General features: G+C 41.3%; 1 protein-coding gene across 2 annotated transcripts in view; it reads left to right on the forward strand.

Moving 5' to 3' along the window:
- Positions 1 to 996: 996 nt before the first annotated feature.
- FBXW7 (F-box and WD repeat domain containing 7) overlaps positions 997 to 24749 on the forward strand; it is a 175243-nt gene continuing 151490 nt past the window's right edge. The window contains exon 1 of one of the 2 annotated variants that reach the window (XM_080635191.1): positions 997 to 1282. The gene's annotated coding sequence lies outside the window, so the exon portion shown is untranslated. The remainder of the gene's footprint in view (positions 1283 to 24749) is intronic. The other variant, XM_080635192.1, reaches the window with a different exon arrangement.

Genomic DNA, 24749 nt, shown 5'->3' on the forward strand with positions numbered 1-24749 from the left:
CTGCTGAGATGAGGCGCCTGGAGCCGCCGCGGGAAGGCCGACCAGAGACACGTTGTCCTGCTGGGCACAGGCTTTGCAGGCACCCGCGGCACAGCAGCGCCCGCTGCGCTCCGAACGCCCTTCCCCGCTGCTGGCGAACACCGCGCCGCTCCTGACGTAAAGCGGCACGACGCGGGCGGCCCTCCGGCCGCCGCGGCCCGTTCCCATGGCAGCGCCAACGCCTGCCGCCGCACGTGCGTGCGGGCGACGGCTTCGCGCCCTCCCCGGCGGCGTGACGTCAGGGGGGAGAGCAGGAGTGAGCGAGCCCCGCTCCCACGTCGGGCTGAACCCGCGAGCTGCCCCGCCCCGCGCGGCAGGAAGGGGCGGGCCGCGCCGAGACCACCGACTGCGGCTGCGCACAGGCCGGGCCCCGCCCCCTTGTCCTGGGCTGAACCATGCCGCCCCGGCGGTACCTGCTCGGCTCCACCTTGCCCTCCTGTGGCGTCATCGCCCCGCGCCGGCACCGGGGCGGGGCGGTGCCTGTTGCTGGGTTACGGCTGTCATCCGTGCGCGCCGCCGCCGTGCTCGCGCTCTCTCTCTCTCTCTCCCTCTCCCCCTCCCTCTCTCTCTCTCGCCCGCCCTCCCCGCCCCCTCCCGGCGCCGCAGGAAACGAGCGGATCCCGGGGCGCTGCCGCCCCCCTCTTGCGCCCGGCCTCGGCCCGGCCCTGCCCCGCCGCGCCGACCAGCGCCCCGCGCCGCCGCTCCCACATGCCGGAGAGCGGAGCGGCCGCGGCGCCGAGCCCCGCTGCCCGGCTGCCCCGCGCCTCTCGGCTGGGGCCCTAGCGACCACCCTGCCGCTGGAGCCGAGGCCCGGCGGCACCCGCAGTGCATGAGAGGGAAGAGTGGGGCGGGGGCCGCGGCCCGAGCCACTCGCCTCCCGGCCGGCGGCGACGCGGGGACCGGCCCGGGGGGCAGCGAGGGGCGGCGAGGCGGCGGCTCCATGTGAGAGGAGGCGGCGGCGCACCTGAGCCGCCGGGACAGCCGCAGCCGGCGGGGCGGTGGGGGGAGCGGGCCCAGCGCCCGACCCCGAGGACCACCTGCCCACAGCTCGCCCGGGGGGGGGCCTGGACCCGCCTGCCCTCTTGAAGCCGCCCGGCCCCCGGCGGCAACCCCGGGGCAGGGGGCAGCGTGCCCCCTCCCGCCGGGGAAGAGGGGCTCCGTCTTGCCGCCGGCATCGCCCCACCGGCGGGAAGACTTGAGCGTCGCGAGCGGAGGAAGAGCCCAGCCGAGCCCGTTCCGAAAAGTGAGTGTGAGCGGGAGGGGCCGTCGCGGGAGGGAGGCTGGGTGCCCCGGGCCCGCCGGTGGAGCATGCGGGGCCGGGAAGGGGGGGCGCGCCACCGCTTCCCATGCGGCTCACGTTGCCGGCTGCGCACGGTCTGGTGCTCCGCAGGCGGGCGGGCGGCCCCCGCCCCACTCCCGCCCGCCGCGGGCTGAGGGGATGGGGGGGGGGGGGAGCTCTGGGAAGGGCTGAGGTCCACTCCACAACTTCTGCCACCCCTTTGTGCTTGCCGCGGCGCGGGTCGGGAGCGCCGGCCCCTGCGAACAAAGGCGACGGGCCGCTGGAGGGCTCGGGATCCCCCGGTCCCCGCCCGTGGGAGTTGAGCGGAACCGCCGGGGCGGAAAGTTGTGCCAGGCTGGGAGCGGATCGCACGGCCGCGGTCTGTGAGCCGTGAGGTTCTCAAACACGGCCCCCCACACTCCCCCCGTGCTGTTTTTTTTTCTTCTTTAAAGGGTTGAATGGCTCCTAACAGACCCTACGGCTGCCTCTCGCCTGCTCATTTACATAACGCCCGTGTGGAAAACGCTGCTGCAGTTGTCACGGGAAAACGTTATTGAGGAGTTGCTTTTTCAAGTAAAACATTTTTCTAGTGCGGTTTCAAAGCCAGAAGTAGTGTTGGCTCTTCCTGTTTGTCGAAGAAGTTGTGTCTTCACGAAGCGCGAGCAAGTGCTCTTGCTCTCACTCCAAACCTTATTCTGTGGCAGGCGAGTGAAGGGTCTCGTTTAGCTCTAGGACTGTGTTTGCCTGGGTTTTGATTTGCTTTGCTTTTTAGCTTTTGCTTCTGCAGCATGCAGAACTGAGCAAAAACTGCAGCAGAACTTAGGTTGTTTTAATAGAGTATCTTAACTTACTCTTAACTGAAAAGAACACCACCACAGTAGTTGGCTGGGGAAGGAACATTTATATCTGGCAGCACTAAGTTGTTCTATTCAAGAGTTAAAATTTATACAATAGTTTGTTACACATTCCAGGCCAGGCTGAACAGGGCTTTGAGCAACCTGGTCTAGTAGGAGGTGTCCCTGCCCATGACAGGGAGGTTGGAACTAGATGATCTTTAAGGTGCCTTCCAACCCAAATCATTCTTTGTTTCTATGATATGATATGAAGAGTATGCACTAAAAAGTGAAGAGAGTAGGTTGAATGTCATTTATTTGATAGTGTTCTGGCACAGATCCTGACATCATAACTGCAAAGCCTGTGCTCTGCGTGACTCCTCTTCACGTTTCCCTGGAAAGATTCTAGAAAGCCTTTGAAGGGAAAAGTAGGATTTGAAGGTGTCTGTGCCCATGGCAGGGGGCTTGGAACCAGGTAATCTTTAAGGTCTCTTCCAACCCAAACCATTCTGTGGTTGTCTTGTTCTTCATTAAAAGAGCAAACAGCTTGTGAACTTCCTGTGGGTTAGTAGCTGGGGTCCTGCTCCTCTGTTTTCTTTACCAGGTGGAATTGAAAGTAGAAAAAAATAAGATGTAGCAGAAGTGCATAGTGGCTGAAGGTCCAAAATACATGTGTGTGAAGGGAAAGCCATACTCCAGATGTCCAGCAGTGTGTGCTCACTCTGTGCTTTAGTTTGTGATACGCGCTTGACAATGGGTAAGGTCTGTTTCCCAGCTGTGTACTTGTCTGTTCCACTAAGAAAGAGGCAGCCTCTAAAAACTCAGGGGAAAACCTAGACATCAGTAGGGAGTTCAAACTTGACATTTCCCAGTTTCTTTTGGATACCAAGTATTCTGACAGGTAAGAAGACTTTTTTTGAGACCAAAATATCTCTGTATCTCAAGTTCCCTTTTTAAAAAGGGGCTTAAAAGAAGTTGAACACTCCATTCAGTTTGCTTTTTGCTCTCCTCGGCCTTGTAACGAGGAGGTCAGGAAAGGAAGCTGGATTCTCTTCAGGCGGTAGTGTTAGAGATGGCAGTGCTATGCTGTGTGTAGTATCTATAGGAGCTAAAAGGTGTTATGTCCTTTTTAGACATGGTGATGACATTTTTATATCACTTCCTGGTTCCAAACTGAAATCTGCCCTTTCCCTACTCTCATCATCATCTGATTACTAATGGCAGTCTGGTTCTGTCTCTTGATGGCACTTATGCATTCTAGTTAGTGTTCTAGGTACCTAAATATCTCAAGCAGATACATTACTTTGTTATTAAAATGATTTTTGCCCAAGTTTAAGGTTTTTTCTCCTATCACAGCTTAACATCTAATCAGTGTAGTTCCTTTGTTCACGCTGAATAATTTACTGTTACAGTGGTGTTTGTTTGTAAACATAAATGTTTATCAGAAAGTATGTGATTTTCATTTGCATTAACTATTAGAGAAGCTTTTGTAATAAGTAGCTTTTAAGTTCAGGGAAAGGAATAATTTTAAGACTGACAAATTAACTCGACTTTACCTCATTATGTACTTTGCAAAAGTTTTGTTAATTCAGTGGAATTTATTGTCTCTGAATCAGTAAAAGAAAGGAATGGGGTGTGATGATTTAAGGCTGAATGTTATTAAACAGGGAGGAATTGCTATTCTGTCTCTTTAAAGTAAACTTAAGTATCTTTTGGTCAGCATGTTTTAAATCAGGCTGTTTTTAACAAACATATTTAATCTTCCAGATCTTTTTTGAAGAACACATGCTTGTTAACTGTCTGTGAATTGCATTTGAAATAAATGTTGTGTGTAGACACTATCTGCAGATCTGCTTCAGCCTTACGGGGGCTGTGTATATCAGGTAGTTCTTGAAAGAGACGATGAGGATTACGTGTATTCTTGAAAATGTTCACTGTCTGTGAATTGCATTTGAAATAAATGTTGTGTGTAGACACTATCTGCAGATCTGCTTCAGCCTTATGGGGGCTGTGTATATCAGGTAGTTCTTGAAAGAGACGATGAGGATTACGTGTATTCTTGAAAATGTTCTCCTGTGACAAAGTATTACGATTTAGTGAATTTAGCGGAAACTGATGGATGGTTCTGTATTGAAATGCCCCATGTATTCACAGGATAGGCAAAATCTGTTTACCAGGATCTTCTGTTGCAAGAGACTACAAAGACTTCAAATATTTGTCTGATGGAGACCTGAAACATGTAAGCGTACAACTTAACTTACTGTTAACAAACTTCGTGGTCTTGCTTTGTGGTGGTACAGCCACTGATTATTACACAGGCTGTTTTAGCTTAAATCAAAGGTCAGTTTAGCCTTGTTTCCTAGTGGCCATCAGTGAATGTCTGTGAAAAACTGTAGGCAGCAGTATGTGCTGTAAGTCCCTTTTGCAGAATACCCTTCTGGTTGTTCCTAGTACGTGTTCCAGGGATGTGTCATTTCTGTGTTTGGCAACCCTTAGTGGCTTCCTCCTGGGTGGACATGTTTGGTGCCTTTGAGGGAAGACTGGACAATTCACTGCTTAGTGACTTTGAATATAGAAGTCAGCTAATTCCTGTGTGAGGAGAGAGGAGGAGCACTTGATCCCTGTCCACTCCTAACCTGTCACGGTTCCATGTTTAATAGAAAATGAGACATGGTTTGGAGAATCATGCTTTCATTTTATAAAGATTATGTGTGAAATAAAAAGTATTTTTTTAGCTCCATTCTCTGATCAGCTGGAATTAGTAAAGAGGCCTAATGGTTTGAATAAGCACTTAAATATTCAAGTACACATTTGCCTTTCTCCTTTGATAACTCTGCATATGCAAGATACTTTCTGGCTGTAGTGAACACAAGAGGCATTGCAGCTCACTTCTGAGGGAACATTTCTTGGGCAAGGAATGGGAGCAATTATTCTGTTGCGATGTTGTGGATACTGCTTAGTTCTTTCCACCAGTGGTTCTAATCAGCCACTCCAGAGTTCATCCTGTATCAAGGCATACATTGCAGTTAAGTGTTTTCTAATAGATCCTTGCCAGGTTTTTTTTGTCAGTAATGTCGAGATGATTTTTATCTGTAAGCACTTCCACTTGCAGCTCATATTCCTGAAGTTTGTGCTTAAAAATGGTTACTAACTCTTTGTGTGTTGTTTTGTGTGTCCACATTTATTTTGAAATAGCAGTTTTTTTTCCAAAGCTTGTTAAAAATAATTTCAATTTGGAAACATAATGCATGTATATTAGAATTTAGTTTATAAAGTCAAGTACTTCAAAAGTAGTGAACGTCAGAATAAAGAAAGAGCTACTGCATTCAGTCTTGTTCATGCTTTCCATGACAAAAAGTATGTGTTTGTCTCTTCAAGACTGCTCGTCTTTGCAAAATAGACAGGTCTTTGTTATTCAATAGCTCTTCAATATTTTGTTTTCTCAGTGTTCTCTGAAACAATTGCAGTTATTTTTACAAGGGTGAAACAGTGTATTTTTTCCATACTGTTATATCTTAACGTATCAGCACATGTTTTTTCCATTTGCTGGGACAATTGAACATGCTTACCACAGGCTGGAGAGAATACAGCACCCACAGCCTGGCTGGGAAGACGAGGTGTGTGAGATAGTCCTCATTGTCCAGAATGAGCTTGCTTAGCTCAGATAAGCTTTGCGTGTATCTTGAGCTGAGAAGGTTGGCTTTGTGCTAGAGTAGGAGGAGTGTTGGTGTGTGCTGTTTTGCTGGCACAATTCTGACACAATGATTTCAGCAGGTGCATGCTCGTAAGTAGCTACAAGAGCAAGATTTGCTCTCAAGCAGCTCTTTTATCCCCTCTTGAATCCTTCCAACATGATCAGTGGTGGCTGTTGCAGTAACCAGTAAAATTTGCCTTTTTTTTTTTTTTTTTTTGACCAAACACAAATAGGGCCCTAAAATGGAGAAGCAGGGGATATGCTATATGTCCTGTTTTCAATTTTGGCTGTAATTGAGAGTTGTACCACTATGGTACATTTTGCAATATTTACCTCAGATTGTACTTAGAGAAGAAGAACAATTTCCTTTTAATAGTGCTGTTCAGGTTTTGTAACCCAAATACATTGTTAATATATAGATTAATATTTTGATATGCCTTAGATGTCGTGTGGGCATGGAATCGTTTGAATGTTGGAGGAAAAAGTAATTAATTTCTTGAAATTGCTTGATCAGTGTTTCTGATTGGCCATGCAGAATGCTAGACTGTTTTCTAGCAGCTTACAGCATCATGGAAGCCTGTAGTAACTAAATGGCTAAACTGGCCTAGATGAATTTAGTTTGTCTTGTGATCTGAAATTGGAAGACTGCTTATAGCAAAAGGACAGCTCTAAGGTGATCTTAAGTAATGCTTCGTGTTTAAATACGGACTGTTCTAACTTGTCCAAAATGTGAATGTTTTGAAATGCTTGCTTTCTTGAAAACCTTGTGATAATATGGATGGCGTCAGCTGCCTGCTGTTTCTCTGGAGAAGCAGCACTGAGAAGTCTGAGCTCTTCAGCATGGGCAGGCTGAGGTGTGGTGTACTCGGAGGGCAGGGCGCACTGCCGAAGCAATGCTTTTTAAGCACAGCATTTGCCTCCTTACAAAGACAGGTGGAGCCGAGAGGTGTGGGTGTGCTGTGGTGAGACCTGGCCTTGTGGAGCTGGAGCTGTGGAGAGGGGGAACACTGAGGGAGGAGGAGTTGCAATAATTTCCTTTAAACTCTTCATAAACTTTGATCAGAGGTCTTGCCACTGCAGTATCCTGTGTTATAACAGTGGATTCTTTCTTTCTATTCTCTGGTGCCCCTTCTTAACTCACGGTGCTATCACTGAAAATTAGAAACCTGAACTGATTTTGGGATAGTTGCTATGCTTGTTCCTATATTCCCTTCTGCAGTTCCTCAGCCTTTTGGTCTGATGTCAGAGCAAGTCACTCTCCGTCTTCAGCACTTCTTCCTTTAAAAATGTTGCTCTGGGTGGCTAGGAAGGTGGGAGGAGACCTTGGCAGAATGCAGGTTACGCTTCCCTGCTGTGTGCTCTTGTTGGGATTATCAAAGAGCTTATGAGTGAGGGTGAAAAGCTGACTGCACATGGAGTGTTTGGGTTATTTTTGATGGATTGAAGTACTCCTGAACTTGGTCATGCGGAGTCAGGGTTACTCAGCTGTGCCTTTCTGTTGTTGTAGGTTGTGGCAATTGCTTTGAATTTCTGAAGGACAGGAACTGCTAACCCAGGGTGTGTGTTATGGACAGTATCTGCTTAACTCTGCCCTCTTACTGGCATAATGTGCTTACTGCGTACATTGGCTCTGTGTTCTCACAGATGTTGGTGAATACTTTTGGAGTGTGTGTTTTTCAGGATAAAGTCTATCATGTTTTCTTTAAGGTGAAACTTTGCATTTAGATCTGCTGTAGCATGCAAAATCTGCCTACACTCTTAGGGAGTTTGCTGTGTTACAAACTGCATGTGAAAGAATATTGTTCTCCTCATGTAAAATGTGGCATCTTTTATAGGATAGAATGTATGTTCTTATATATCTGAAGGAATGAAAATAGTCATAATGTTTTCGGAAGTGAACAGGCTACTTCAGGACAAGCTACTTGTCTTACTGAGCGACTGACAAGCCCAAAACACCGCAAGCTAAAGCCAATGGGGAATAAACGGTTTCAAGCTTTTTCCCAATTTACCTTTCTAGGAGGGTAGGCTGCTCAGTGTGTTCACTGGCGAGTGCAAGCCTTTCAGCATTGTAGCATAGTTCATGCTTGAGAAGTTGCTCACTAACAATTGCAGCCACAAAATACAGCATTTTGCTAGACCTGACAATAGTGGGTACGTGTTTTTATTGACTTCATTGCCTAATAAGGCTTGTTTTTTTAAAGAATATTTTCTTCTTCAGTGTTCGATGCCATAACTACTTAGTAATGATAACCAAAACTACAACATTGGATTCTGGCCTCTCTGAAGAAATGTCATTCATCTTCTGTGGCAAGTGTGCTGCCACATAGCTTGGCATGGTTTTGAACCTGTGGAAGACTGGATGTCTACACCTTTGCTTTACCATGTGCTGTGTCTTTGCCGAGCAGTGTTACTTGTGGCTCTGAGCTCAGGTCAGGTAGTCAGTAAACCTGCAGTTTGCCAGGAGTGCCAACTTCTCTGGCTGTTTATATCCTGTCTCTTTGTTTTAATTCATGCAATGGTGCTCAAAGCAAGAGATCTCCTAGCAGACTAGGAAACTACGATCCTGGAGATACCCTCATGGAAGTTATTTGTAACGTTAGTTTCTGAGTTCCGCTGTGACAGTTACATCTGTTGTTGCCAGAGCTGATGAATACGTCTTTAGATCTGTGGCATTTCTATGAGTAGGTGGATCACTGCAATGACAGGTAACTTCTTTTTTTTCTTCACTGCAGAGTACAATAGTGACAGTTTTATGGATCTTGAGGGCATCTTTAGCATCTTTTAAATCACGTTAAGGCAAAGCTACTTTGTGGGTTTCCTCTCCCTACCCTCCCCAGGAAACTTTTGATGCTGCTTCTGCAGGCCTCACTGGATATTCCAGCAAGATGGAATTTGAAATAGTCAGTTTGTTTGGAGCAGCATGTTTGGGAATTGCTTTTCTGCTAACATGCTACTTGTTGCAAGAGTCCTCAGGGAGAGAGACAGTGATTCAGCCTGCTATACTTCCCTCCACCCCAGACTGCCCACCTTATGCATATTTAAACTTCTCTGTGTATCCAGGAGAGGGGCAGATGTGCATATCCTTGTGGCAAGCCTCTGGTGGAAGGAGGCAATTGTACCCCTCCACTTTCATGATGTGTTAGTTGTGTTACTTGTGGTAGCAAGTGGATTCTGACTGTGCTGTCCCTTGTCCAGTTAAGAGCCAGACATAGTCACTACTTCATTCCCAGCTTGCTGGACTTCGTCTTGCCATGGATCTGATCTGCACTACCAGCTGTGCAGCACACAGTCCTGAATGGCTGCTTCATGTTCGAGAAACATAGCATGAGTACCATGAGGGCTTGGGTGGTCCTTTAGTAACGCAGTAGTAATTTTACCTGTATTTTGACATTATATGTTTTCAGGGAAGTGGTATGTGTGAAGTAGGTCCTACTAAGAATATCTTGTGCGGGCTCTAAACTTAGGTGGGTTCTAATAGACAGGTGTCTTGAAATTTTTAAACTTGTAATACCAAAGTATGTTTGTGTTAACCCTGATTATCTCCAAAATGTCAGTTTCTTAGCTTGTCTAGAAGTGTGACTTAATTTTGAAACCTTTATATGCCTGAGAGTGCACTAAAACTGGGGTGATTCTTAGGCATGACTTGCTATAGTAGAACATCTTTGACATTCATAGTTATATTTGATTTGTTTCCGGATTTTACTTCATTTCGACTTCAAGGCCAGGTTGGACAGGGCATTGAGCAACCTGGTCTAGTGGAAGGTGTCCCTGCCTGTGGCACTGGGGTTGGAACTAGATGATCATTAAGGGCCCTTCCAATCCAAACCATTCTATGATTTCAGGTTTTGTGTTGTATTCCCAACTTTATAGCTTATTGCCATGATAAATCCTGCAAATTTTTTATTGTTATTTGTCCTTTGAATGCTGTTACGCTTGGCTGTTTTGAAATCAAGTAATTCCTGATAACAGAAAAGAAGTGGGCTGATACTGAAATAACCGAGGGTCGAACTTAGCCATTACTGATGTTTGGCTGTGCCTGGTGGGAACGCTAGATAACACTCAGCATGACTCAGGAGCACAGGCAGGGTTTTTGTTTGAAGGGTAGAGGTGGGTGGGTTCCCATGTGGTGGGGTAGATGTGTGGCTGTCTAGTTAGTTGAGCTACACGCCGTGGTTGTTGGCTGCCTATGTAGGAGGTATATACAGTCATCCCTCTCTGCTTGTGTGTTGTTTACATGGGCTGTGGGAACCTTTCAAAAGGGTGCTGGGAATGACTGGAAAAACAAAAAGCTTGTTTGGAGGCACAAAAGCAATGTTAATGTTTTGATCCTTCTCATTCCTACTGTTTGTTTACACTGCAGTGAGGTGGGAACAAAATTGATTGCGTAGGTTAGACATGACCTGGCAAAGATTAAAAAAAGTGAAACTTAAAATTGTAACAATTTACCCTCCCTTAATGAAATCTTCTCAAACTTTATAAAGATTGAGAGTTCCCAAGATGTTATATTCACTTGTCCATTATTGTAATGTCATTTCATATTGCATTTTACTTACTCTAGTTGCTGCTGAAAGGAATGGTTCCAGAGAATTTCTCTCACCCTCAACCTTTTCCTGTGCTAGCTATTGTTTTAATATGACTTTTTGGTAATTACTTTTGCACTGTTTGTTTTCTACCATTTTAGGTCACTGAATTTAGGTGAGAAGAGAACTAAAAATTAAATTGAATGGCTCAGTGTGACATGGAATGTGTGCTGGACCTGGCATGTCTGGAGATGCACAGCTGGTGGTGAATATGCTGAATGGCACAGACAGGCCATTAGATCAGCTTATCTGTGCTCTGAAACCTCATGGTTGTGGTTTGACGATGTGCTGAAGCTGGTGTGGAATATGTCTGCAACCGGCTGATCTTGCTCTCCTGCACTCCCTTTTGGCTTTTGTTGTTGTGCTGTCCACTTCTCAAATCTAGCTGGTTGTGAACCAACATGAGTACTACTGCTGCCTGCGATCTTAGCCTCTTGGCTAAGGGATTGCCCTTTTTAACAAGACAAATATAAGTAATCTAAAAATGCTTGTAATCTGTATATACTAAACTGCAGAAGTATTGTCTTATGTGTCATACTGTATATGCATGACACAAAACACCTTTAGCTACTACTGCCAGTTCAACCTACAAACCTGAGCATGCACTTGATCTTCAAAGGTTTTCCCCTAGTGTTCTCTTCATAGCACAGTCATAACTGTGCCAGTCGAGACAAACTAATGCTTTTATTCAGTAGAGCTACATTTAATATGGTGATCAAAGCTACAGTGTGCAGAAATATTAGTATTCAAATCTGTAAAACACAAGGGAGACAAATTGTTCATGAGCAGCAGAGCTGACAGAACCTAGTTTCCTGTGGATTTGTATCCTCTGCCTGCTGCTGTATCCCACCACTGCACTAACAGAATCCTCATTGCTGTCCTGTGACCTCCCATATCACAATATGTTTGAATCCTGAAGCCCGACTGCTATGCTACATAAAACCTACCATCCTTTTTTGATGGCTAGCTGGGCTAAAGGCAGTACGTGCTGTAACTATTGCACAGCCATGTGTATGTTTGCTAGCTGCTGCCAAAGCACAAAAAAAAAAATAATGTTCAAGAATTCTACTGATTGGAGAGCTGAGAATTTAACTTTTGTGCTATTGTTTCTGCTTATTAGTTACCATCTCCAGAAAATAGTTAGGATTTCATTATAGAACACGTATCTCTCTGTCTTTCCATTTCAAATCACTTCTGGAGAGGTGTGTAGTGCCACTGAAAATTTTCAAGTATAAAACTTTGAGTAGTTCACTGTTCTTCATGATCCATCTTAATTGTTGTTACAGCTTATTATGCTGCCTAATAAAACATGTAGTGCTTTATAAAAGTATGTTAGGTTTGTAGTTTAAATGAATTTTTTTTTTTCCTCTAACCAAGTTTGGGGATCTGATCACTTGCTGTATGGAAGTGTATTGTGTCATATTAATAGTGAATTTCATAGTAATGTCTTACATTATTTGTGATGTTTTAACCCCATTTTCACTCAAAGTCCTTAGTTTTGTTTTTCTATACTTTTTCCTGTGTTACTCTGCATCTCTTGGTTACAGTTAACGTACCTGATCCTTCTGATGCTTTTTGGCATTCCCTTTAAGATGACTGTTGTCAACTTCCACCTTTTTTTTTTTTTTTTTTTTGAAACTGTTTTAGTTTAATTAGCATTTCAAACCATTTTATTTTTTTTTTTCATTTGCGTTGTGTGCCTACCTGGAGTGCTGGATATTTACAAAGCGCCTACTTTGAGTGCTGTATTCAGTTTATAATGTGCCAATTGTAATATTCTCCAAAACATTATATATACATCCTAATGGGTTTTTTTAATCATTCTTCAATGGACGATCCAGAGTAAATGTATCTCTGAATTTATTGTTAAAATCCAGAAAGTTGGTGAGTAGAATGTTCACCTTGATATGCAGTACTTTGTTGATAGTTCTTTTTGTCTTTCATGTGTTTCTGTTTATCTAGCTGATTAGACTGTCTGAAGTTCTTACAGCTCCTTCTCATGTCTTAGCCTTAATCATTTTGATGTGGGTTTTGCCGCTTTTTGCTTTTTTGGACCATTAAGCAATGTAGTTCTGGTGCAGAACCCTGGCCTTCTGCTGTTAACCCTTTTCTGCAACAGACCACTTGCTGCTTTTCCTTTGGATGATTTATTGCTTATGTCTAAAGGCAAATGACGTTTTCCCCTAACACCAAGATTAATTTTACTTTATGACTCCTTGAGACTTTAGGGGGGAGGCTTTCTGAAAGTCAGTTTTTCAGCAATTTCCCCTAAGTTTACCGTTGTTGTTATAAAATTCTCCTAGCCTAGAAAAAGCATAGTTTCTTTCCCAGAAACCATGCTGTGTATGTTCTCTGGTACCAACCTGCGTATGGTTTACAACAGTATTCTCTAAACAATTGTTTCAGCTAGTTTGCTGATGCATGAAAGGCTTGTTTGCTTGGAACATGCTAAATCATGTTTACTGGCTCTTTTAAATGTAGCTAAGTACTGTTTTTTCTCACATTCTAATATCAGGTATTGTTAGTAGGATGTTAATGTAATTTTTTAATATTTACAAATTATTTTTTCTCTCTTCTGACATAACCCAGTTCTGATTGCTGCTTGTAAAATTAGAAAATGCAAAGGTATCAGATTTTCTCCAAATGAGGTGTTAATCATTTAGGTTTGTAAGCTCTGTTCCACTCCCCCAGATTGTGTAGTGGAGTGCTCAGGTAGTCTTTCTTAGACTTTGAATTTAGGATCTAGGAGGTCTTGAATTCAGATGGCAGAAACACTGAGACATGCAGTGGAGAGGGAACTAAGAGGAATATAGATGTGTCTTTAATTAGCAAACAGGCTGATGGTGCCTGTGACTTGATCTTCCATCTATTTTTTGTATCCCTTTTCAGGAAGGAAAACAGCATGTAAACCCAGAGTGAGTCATTTAGCTTTTCTGAGGGGACAAATGGCAGCAAGGACTGTTTGGTGGTAGACCTTTCTATTGGATCACACTGACATTCTTTCTAGCCTAGTATCCTGTGTCTGAAAGCAGCTATAAAGGAGAAAATCATGTACAGGAACCCAGAAGTTCCCTAATTCTTCACATGACCCATCTTAAAAACCTCTGTAAGTGGATGCTTGGGAACATTGAGAACAAGATAAGGGTTAGATATTTTTCTTTTCATGCTTTCTCTCCAGCTACTTTCAGTTCACAGAATCTCTGAGCCAGAGATAAACAATCTTATGTTTATCTAGAAACTCTTGACTGATTTATCTCAGAATTTGTCCAATTTTTCCTTGAACCCATGTAAATTTTTCATCTCCGTTGTACACTTTCTTAACAAATTGCATAGGTCTACTAGCTATTGCTTGAAGAGTCACTCATATTTTCAAGTTGGCTCCTACTACCTTCATTAGCTGCTGTCTAGTGTTTGTCCTGGAAAGGGCAATGAACAGTCAGTCAGGTATTATCCTTTGCTTTTAGTGTTACTTGTCTCTGGAATAGTCCCTTGAAATTGGGCTCTTTGGTCTGAAAGGGACAGTTTTTCAGGTATCAGTTCTTATATACTGAAGTAATTTTTGCGGAAACAATGCAGATCTGTTAGAGGACAGATATTTCTTCACTACCTGCTTGATTTTTTTTTTTTTTTTTTTTTTTTAATTGAAAAGGAGAGGTGCTGTTTGGGCACCAGTGCTTACTAGTATTTCAGGATTAAAGTTAACCCTCAGAATAGCAACTGCAACTGAAGTTTAAGCTATCAGGGGGATGTTTTCTGGAGAATTACTTGACCCAGTGGAAATGACGGGCACTAAAGTAAGGATGAGGAATTCTCATCTGTGTCTCCAGGAAATGGCAATTCCTGTGTAGCTGTTCCTGTGGCCGTCTTTTAACGTGGTTAGAATATCAGCTTAGCAGCTCTTAAGTTTCAGTGTCTTGATATTATGGATTCTAAGGGAAAAAAAAATACTAGGATCTTTCTGAAAGGATAAATAGCAGGTTTCCTATGTTAGTATTACAACTGTTGCAACCAGGCAAAGCAAACAGAAGTTCAGCTCTTGTAATTGAAGTTGTCTTTTGGTCTGCTTTGTTGATGGTACATTGTCAACTTCCATTTTTTAATTATCCTCGTATATATGATTACTTTTTTGAAGAAAAGTAAATTAGGTGCTGCTAGGTTTTCTGTAAACCTCTAAAACCTTTATTTAACTGGGTAATTTGTAGAAGGTAATGTAGAAGAAATTGATTCTGCAGGCTACATTTTGAGGCCTTAATGTGTTAATGGCTTGCAACTTTAAATGTTTCTTTAAAATCAACTTTTAAAGAATAATAGGTGTTATATTTATTTATTTTTGTCAAATTGATCCCTATTACTGAGACAAATCTGAAGACACTTGTGATGCATTTTACTGCTATTAATTTTCTGTTGCCACTACTGGTATAGACTGTCATTTTTTGTTGAGTAGAGGTGAAGATGGATAAATAAAACTCAGGTCTGATCCTGCAGTCATTGGGATATACGCTTAAATATCGTCGAAAGAATACCTGTAGAAAGCTAAGTCTGCATGAATGTTTGCTGCATCAGTGATATACTTTTGTTGCTTCAGAACAAAACTATCAGTTTGTCATTAATAACACAATCTAAGAAGTACTGTGAACTTTTCGTTAGTGAAAAAGCGGTAAGTTAATCTCTAAAGAGCAGGATTTCTGAAGTACACTAAAGTCACTTAGGGACATAAATTCCGTTGACTTTGTACTGTGAGAGGAGTAGAATGGGACCGAAGCAGAGGATTAATTTTGGAAGTTAAGCAAACTAAAATTGCATTTGATCATAAATATCAGGCAGCATATTGTTTTATGGAGGTCTTATTCTTGTGTTAATCTACTTAAGCCGAAATGAATATTTGGCTGTAAAATTATAGAAAGACTTGGTCAGGTATGGGCAGAGAGAATTAGCAAAATGTGAATTCAGAACTTTACTAGGAAAGCATTATGTTTAATTTCTAGATTAACAATTAACAACTGTTTAGAAGTTGTTTTTATTTGCTTTCAAGGAGGATATAGGCAAAAGGAAAATTTTGTGTAACTCTCTCTTTTGAATTAGTGTCTTTGCAGTAGTTATTGTTCTGCTGTTTTCTTTGCCAGCACATGTCAGTGGTGCAGTGGTAGGCCAAAGACTCCAAAGTCTGAGAAAACCTTTAAGTGATAAACTTAGAAGATGGTTGAAACTTTACAAATAGGCAAATTCACCTTCCTGTTTTTGCTATGAAATGTGATGATAGTTTGATTACCTGACTACTCATTGATTAACTGTTTGTTTGGCAGTAGCTAGGAAGACTGCAAAACTTGTCGTATGACTCTTCTTTCAGCCATCACTTGTCTTTCTGTGCCTTATCAGGCTGCTTGATAACTGTTTAATTGAAAAGTTTCATGTGCTATTGAAGTGTTATTGTTAGAGTAAGCACTTAATTCCAGAAGGAGGATATAATCTCATGGCTGGATAGTGAGAGTCACAGTGTGTAGGGGGAGGGATGCTATCACTGTCCTAGATAGAGGACTTGTTTATTTTATAAATATACATTATTTTTCTGAATAGTAAAGACAGAACCTTGGCTAATTGTAAATATCTCTGAGTGGGGACAAATATCTTACCATCATTCTGTTACAAGAACTTCTGCTGAGAATTCAAATGCTACATCCACTGTAACAAATGGGAATCTTGGCACTGAAAAATTGCAGTAATAAGAATGAAACATGCTTATTTATTTTTGCATGAGTAATTGTGCATGTAAAACCCCCCGGTAGTTAGCACTATGCTTGACAAAAAGCAGCAGTGAGAAATGGTAGCAGAATGATTTCACGTTGGTTTTAGACTGGCTTGCCACTCGAACAAGGCATATTACACTGTTAAATAGCAGTAATAGAGTGCATATACATACTTTTCCCTCCTCAGATCTTGTTTTGCTTTATTGTCAGTGTTAACGTGTTATGCAGCTACAATATTTATATGTTACTGCTGGTAAAAATGTCTTTCACAGCTTCTAAATAAAGTGGCTCACAGGAACTATATCTGCCTGGCTTTTTTGCCTAGCTGATGGTGATTAGATGGAAGGATGCACTTTTTTTTTCTCTCTTTTTCTCCCCTCTTTCCTAGTCTGTCATCACAGAATAACGGAGCTGACTTGTTAACGAAGCAAGTTTAGAAGTTGTGATTAAAGGAGGAGACTTCATTTTAATTCTTTGAAGGGTTGCTGATACTGTACAGCTAAAGTTAGGGCAAAAATACTGATCTTGCTTGGAGGAAGTTTGTTGCCATAGTCATGTTAGAGCTGCTTATCAGCAATAGTTACAATACTCTTCCCTCTCCCCCTCTCAACAACACTACTGAGGCTCAAACTTTGCTTCAGTTTAATTGAAAGCAGTGGACACAAGTACTTACAGCATGTTTGATCTTTGCTCACTACAGGTCTTTTAATTTCTTTTGTCAAATCCAAATGAATTTCTGGATCCAAACTGAATGCATCCATTGAGGAATTTTGTTGTTGTATAGAATTATGGTGCTCTTTTTATTACAGATTGTCCGTGTTGCATAGGAAGCTTTACATAAGTCATTAAATCTGTTAAATTTGAGCTTTTGGCAGAAGGGGATACCTTCACCAAGGACCCTAAACTTTTCTGTTGCTGAATAGGCATGAAAGTTTGCATTGAACTTACTATCTTTTCAAAAGTTAATGCTAGGGATTTTTATTGTCAGTTTAAGGAAGTGGAGAAGTTAACAGATTTTGGAACTTTTGAGTTGGTGATTTTTAAGAAAGCATAGTTAAATGCATTCTATGAGGTTTCTGATGTTTCATAGACTAACAAAAGGTTGCTTTATTAGTAGCTTTAATGAACAAATCGCTTTATTGGCTTAGACATACTGGTTGCTTTGTCGGCCCAAACAGCTATGGGTTCTTGTTTCAATTCACCATTGTGCTAGAGTAGAGAAGTGATAGCCATTGACCTTCTGTTAAAGCACAAGAAAAAGTTTTTTGTGAAGAAGGAAAGTGTGCAGGGAAAAGAGCAATGTAGTTCTGAGTTGAGTTCAGCAACGTAAAAATCGAGAGACCTGTTGCTTTTCTTCCTAAGTGGCTCAGTGTGGCGAATCACCTGAAACAAGAAAAGGCAAGACTGACTTTCTGAAGGCTGTTTTTCAAGGAACATGTGTGTAAAGTAAGAAAGTATTTGTACTGTAGCTGTAAGGAAGCATTTTGAATGCTCATATAGTTCTGAATGGAAACTGTGCTAGTCTTCAAAACAAATGTCTTTTTTTTATTCCTGATTGTCTGGCTTGTTTTATTAAGTAATTAACACACAGGACTTAGCCATAGTCTTTGACTGAGTTAAGTGACAGTATTTTGTTTCTTTAATTACTTCATGAGGATTTGTTTAAATGAGCAAATTTTTTTTTTTTTCCTGGCTGTATGGTTAAGACAAAGGAAATTAGTTCAGTGCTTTAGACTTTTGTTAATGATAATAATGAATTCTTAAAGTTGTTGTCTCTGTAATAATAACAATGCTAAAAACAGATGGGATGCCTCTTCAGTCCCCCGTCTCATTCTTGATGTTATCAAAGTACTTTCAAAACTTACCGTTTTACTTGTAAAAGATGAGCATCTTCCTGTAACTAGAATAATAGTGTTGCCATTGAATAAGCTGGACTTTCAGATGGGTTTGACAAATGTGTTTATATTACATAGCACATGAAGTTATAATCATGATTAAAAGGATTAGGAACTTTCTTTTTAATGAAAGCACTGTATGAGAACAATTTACCATTTTTTGCAAATACCTTTTCTTATTCTTTCGGGGAGGGTGTGGGGAATACAGTGCAGCTTAGACATTCTGTAACTGACTGGTTTCTGGTTTGCACATTTGCACTGAAATACATGTCATTTGGTGGGAGCAGCTGCTGGAATATATATTACACTTCAGTTATATGTTGAGTTTTCTGTAAGGATTGTGTTGTATGCTTGGAGGTTATGATGGGCCTAGTTCATAGTGGTATCTCTATTTGTATTACAATAAAGTGTTTGAATTATTGTTTTTCTCGAGAAGCAGTTTTGTGCCCTGATGCTTACCTAATTCTACAGGAAAGCAACTTTTCCCTGAGACCAGTTCTTGGGGAAGCTTATGAGATGCAGTAAAGTTGTCCTTGTATAGATTTATCTGTATTTCTCTTTTGGATTGATTGTTCCCTATAAACTTTTGAAGTGAGGAATAAGGTTGGGTGAGCTTGTATATGAACACATTGAGGAGAAGCAGTGCCCTGAGCATGTGTTCAGACTGTGCATTGCCAGTCTTGTTCAGAGGGGAGCTGGCTTGCCATCGTCCTCTGGTTTGCCACTATAGCTTAGCGTTAGAGTGAGTGTTAGAGTAAGTGCCTTTCAACTTTAATTTTCTTCTGAATTTTATAGCATCAAAATGTCACTAATGTAAAATTTGCATGGAGGAACCAAAGCAGGAAAATATTTTTTTAATTTCCTTTTCCCATGAAGAGATGGGTTGGAGTTTTTTGTTGCCACTGTATGCAGTGCCCTTTTTCCTAGCTCTTCTGGTTACTGCCTGCCCTGCTTTCCATCTTTCTGTGGTCTTTCAGCATGTGCTAGGAGGTTTGTTTTGCTCTCTAGTGCAGTCTTTTCTTGATGCTATCTCCCTATCTCCTTCTGGCTGCAGTTTTTTTAACTCCCCCCCTCCCCCTTTGCTTCTCCAGTTCTGCCCTCCCTTGTTTTGCATTTTAATGCTGTTTCATTTGTATACGTCATCAAAATACTTGGGTTTCCTTTGTGAGCCTAAAAAAATTATATGAGTCAGCCCTGATTTTTTGATGGAGCCACCTCTTCCAGAGGCCACATTGGCACCCACTTCTGCCAGATATTCACAGATGTTCCTCAACAACTCTGGCTGCCACTGAGTTTGTACCTTAGTTCCCAGATGTAAGGTAACTTATGTGCTTAGAATTGTTTAGAATCAGTTCAGGGGTCTGAGGGTTTTGACATTATAATAGTAACTACAAAAATACCGTGAAAGCAGTCAATATTGAAATTTAGTTTAGAGGTAGCAGTTGGCTAAACGGGATTCATATTTGTAAATTCTGAATGTCCAATGTATTGTTACAAGTAATGGAATGGAAGAGGTTGTGTTGCTTTTAATAATACTTTTTAACCCTTTGTCCTACTATATGGAAACTTCTGTTTTAACAGAGCTCTGTAGGGGAACTGTTTTTGAGGTTGTGGTGATACTATAATGACTGCATGTCACTTGTAACTTGAGTATGTATGTATGTATAGCAACTGATGCCAGCTGTACGTGTCAAAAGTGGTAATTTTGGTGCAGTTTTCATTGAAAAGATAGATTTAGTAAAGATAAATCCAGTGAATTGCAGAATTCTAGCTGTCCAGAGCTCTGCTGCAGTTAGCTTTTCATTTCCCATTTCTTCATCAATAGCAACTTCCTAAACATCCATCTCAATAACAAATGAGAGCCCACAAACTGCATGTACTGAAGAAGACACAACTAACATCTATTTGTTTTAAAACCAGCAACTGTCCGCAACATGCAATAAAACATGTACTGTTTAGCCCTAGGATATCACTGCATCTGAAACAAGGAGAGTGCATGTTACTGTTAGTTCAAAATATATACCTCAGAACACTGTTCATCTAGAGAAACAGTAAAAGCTTTCAATATCATGCAAGATCTTGCTGCAGTATGAGTTCTTGTAGTGGCTTAGCATTGTGCCTTGAAATTTATACAGAAAATGATTAAACATTACCAGCTGTAGTGGAAAATGTTTATGGAAGAAATTTCTCTCTGACCCTCTTCCCTGGCTTTCTAATAATCCCTTACCATCAAGTTCATGATCAGAGCCAAACTTTTTGTGGGTGAATTTGCCTCCAATAGTACCAGGCCTTGCAGACCAACAAATACAAGGCTTGCCAATGAATCTTCACCATCCCATGGTAAATATTTGCTCTTCCCCCCAGCTAAAATCAACAAAATCAGTGGGTCTTACATATTCATATACTAGAATTTAATGAACTCAGTACAGTTCACTAAATGTTCTTATGGGAGTAAAGAGAAGGAAAGCAAACAACTGCTAAGCTCCCAAAAGAACTCAGATCTACAATTGAGGAAAGACCCAGACACTCTATTCTTTCAGGCAAGTAAAGTATCAAGAGGAACTGCCTAGTTGGCATTTAACCAACATGGGCCTAAAGAAACCTTCAGAAGACAAATCTGGATCTTCTAAGTATGGGCATATGCAGCCTATCATGGTCTCAAGAAGGGGATTTTGTGGAATGGCATAAACTTTCCCACTCCTTTAAGTCTTTGGTATATCACAGATAAATAGTAATTGTCTATTTTTACCCTCCTTGAATGACTAAGGCATTTTAACTTTTCCCATCTTCCTTGAAAAATCTCTTTCCATTCCACAGGTTTTCAGCCACCTCATATTAGTTAGTACCATTGCTTCTAACAGTTCTTCGGACCAAAATTATTGTCTTATAAAACTCAGTTTCACTTAATTTGAGCAGAATGTTAACCTGGCCTTACAATGTTCAATTTTGCCAGCTTAGATTCTAGGCCTACCTTCAGTGAGTCTCTGGCTCATACGGTTTCCATAGGGCTTCTGTCTTCATCAGTGCCTCGCTAATCAGAAGTTATTTTTAACTCCTGTAGCTGCGTTTTTCATCAATCCTTTGGGGGTGGAGATGTAGACAGAGCAGTGGCACGATAGTTTGAAGAACTGGGGTTTCTGTTCCTAGATTCTGCCACAGACTTTGTCAGAGATTCTTTTATTTAAGAACATGTTATTATTTTTGGGGCCTCATCCTTTACAAAATGAGAGTGCTTGCCACATTCATAAAATATTTTGAGATCTTTGGGTAAACACTATTCTGAGTATTCGTTTCAGAGGATCACGGTCTCTGATGGTAATACAATAATACACTTTTATTTCTCTGTGGAAAAGAAGCAGCACCAGTAGTTCACCATTCTGTATTCAAATGGAAGTCTGTAGCTTCTGTAATATTCTGAAGTTAATGTGATGATTAACACATGTATAACTATTCATTGTTTAATGGGAGCAGTGACTTAAAATGAGTTCCTATTAGTTTTACTGGGCATGAGATTTTTTAAGGAAAATGGGTTTGTATTAGTTACTTTGGCATTTGTGGAACTGTTTTAGGAGAGGCTAAATATCTGCCCTGTTGGTATTGTTCAAAACACATTTAATGAATCATAAATATCGTTTTCCTGTAATGCATGTAATATTCAAGACAGACCCACAAAGTCCAAATGAGAAGTTGCTCTGCTTAATGGTCCACATCGTATGTTTTTTTTGTTCTTATGGGAAGAGCTTACTGCTATAGTTGCCGCATTAATCCATAATCCAATAAAGGGGATTTGAGGGGTTGAAGGCAGAGAGAAGAAAAATATTGTGTCTGTAGTACACTGTGGGCAATAGTTAGGCTAAAAATAAGATAGAGCTCTTGAATGGCTTCATGTTTGCCTTTCTCAGTGTGCGAGACACACACACTAAAGTTTCACAGCAAGATTTGAAGGTGTGATTATATCCTTTCTCCTACTCCTCCAGGAAAGACCACACCAGCAAACCAAACAATCAACTTCTCAGGCCCAAGTTGTTCTTCCTGTTATTTCAGCTGCCACAAATGCAGGGCTAACTTGGCCATTACTTGAATCCATACAATTGGCCTGAGTTAGGTATCATATAATATTAAATGAATGCTGACCCTCCAGCTTTGGTAAGAACAATGTCAGTTCAGTGTACAGGTTCACTGTGGTATACCTAGCACACTTCTAGTAGCATATATGCACAAATACATGACCTCAGGACTCTTCAGAAATTAAGCATTGTATAGGTACAATGTTGAATCTTCTATGTAACTTCTGTGTAGTAAAATGGTTGAATTAAAGCCAGTCCTGATTGCAGAGAATGCAAATGGATGGTTGGTACCTGTAGCTAAGTGACAGCTGGCAGATTGTGCATGTGGACTTTTAAACCTTTAAAGACAAAATTGAAAGAAGTAATGCATCAATATTTATCAACACGGATGAGTGTGTACTCATCAGTAATGACAATCTGATCAGTGACAGTCTGATTCCTCCAAGGGCATGCTGACAGGCAGTGCTGCAAGTTTTCATGTTGATACCTTACTGCTAGAATTGCATATTTTTTTCTTTTTCCTCAAGGGAAGCTAAGACCTCGATATATCGTTCTTTGAGTTTGGATCTTCTTAGTAACTGAATGCAGGATCTTTGAACAACATTAGTTGTTTTTGCTAGAGTTTGAAAGGTGCAATTATGTGACTCAGTCTCTGGAAAGTGAGCTCTGTGGAGTTTTCAACTCTAAATGTCAGGTACAATAATTTTCATTCCTTTCCCTCCTCTTCTGATGTGAAGGCTTTGCCTATAAATTTTAATGTAATTTGTGAAGAACTCTGAAGGAACTTTATCAAAATACTCAGACTTCTGAGAAAACATGTTAGTGCTTACCTCTTCTTTTGCATATGGGTTGACTTATAAGTGCTTCTTAAATGCCCTGTCTGGATCTTATAAATCAATACAAATGTATCTTCCTGTGGGTCAAATTAATTGGAAAGAAGTTTTGACCAGGATTAAATTAAGGCATATGAATTATAGGCCTGAATTTTGTTTTTGGCACCTGCCATTATGTGATACAATCAAAGCCTTGAGCTGTTGTCAAAATGCTTGAGCCTGTGGGCTGCAAAGAGAAGCCTGCAGACATCACCAGAGTATAATCCTCAAAGCATTGCCTGCCTCAGATGGGAAGCAGCGCAGGAAAGAACTGCTGGGAGTGTCCAGGAGATGCTGAAGCAAGGTGAGGAGATGCAAAAAACTGCTCTAGCAAGCTTGCCTCAGTTTGAGTCCATGTTCTAGGCAGTAGTGAAGGACAGGGGCAGCTTGACACATCCTTCTGGTCAGCTACAGCTGTAGCTAGCCAGCAGATCCCGTGTTCTGGCCTGCAGTTCCTCATTCTTCTCTCAGCTGGCAGTGGACTAGTTGCTTCTAAAAATAGTGCATGTTACAGATGCTCCTGTTACCATTCCACGAAGGAATGGGATCCTTCTGCTTTGTGTGGGTAGAATTTCAGTCCCTGAACACAAACAGAATCAGAGCTGTAGGAGCCCATGTCTTGTAGTGGGCACTGGTGTCTGAAGCACCTGAATCTGCTTCTGGTGCTCATCAGCTGGATTATATATTGTTTCTTCAAAGTGCAGGTTTTGCAGGTCTTTGAATACTAATCATGTTAATTTAAACAGAAGGATGAGGCACACAATATGCTGTTAGGAAGTACTGATTCTTTTCTTCCCTTTATTTCAAGTTTGGGAATTTGTATATAGGACATCCATATTTTTGGAAGGAAATGCTCCTCAAATTAGATTGTTAAAGTAGAATTCTTTTTTTGAAGACGGTTATCTTTTTTTTTTTTTTTTCTTTTTTAACGTCACTGATCAATTTAAAGACAGCTTCATTTTTACCCTTACCTTTTTGTGCTTCACTATTGAAGTAATAGTTACTGGGAGAGAGTACTGTATCCCATTTGAGTTTTAGTTCCTTTCTCTTTGTTCATTCTGAGTGCTGCTATTTTATAAAGTCAGACAGAATGTTTTGTTAGCTAACAAATGGGAAGTAGAAAGCAAACAGCCCTTCCTTCTCTAATAAATGCTTCTATTATTCTTTCTTATTGGTTAGATAGAGTTTAATGTCATGGGCCAAACTTGAATTGATAGCTAAGCTGGAAATGATAATAATGTCTCAGTTGTGGGAAATGGATAAGGTTACTGATAAACTTCTTCTTTGAAAGGTGGCTGGTGTCTTCTTGAGAGTCTTTTGTCTTAATTTAGACTTACTGACTTTGCTAATTCTCATACTTTCTTTTTTTTTTTTTTTTTTTTTCCTTTTTTCCTTTTTTTTTTTTTTTTTTTTTGGTGAGGTTGGAATTTGTTATTATACCAATAATGATACCTCACACTATTGGAAATAGTTGGCATGGCTTATAAGAGTTCAGTTGTATCCACTTAAAATAGGAGGATACATGTAATGAATGCAATATTTATTTTCCTGTTTAAATACGAGTATAAAAATATTTAGAAAGCCACAGAACTGAAAGATCTTGCATGATAATTTAACAATACTGCATATGAATCTGGATGCAGATGCAGATTTAGCTGTTGATCTGAATATCTCAATTTACTAGAGTATTGAACAAAAAAACTGCGTGGCCATATACAAGCTACTGAGAACCTGAGAGATGTTCTC

The sequence above is a fragment of the Psittacula echo genome, assembly GCF_963264785.1.
Source record: "Psittacula echo genome assembly, chromosome: 1".
Lineage (NCBI taxonomy): Eukaryota > Metazoa > Chordata > Aves > Psittaciformes > Psittacidae > Psittacula > Psittacula echo.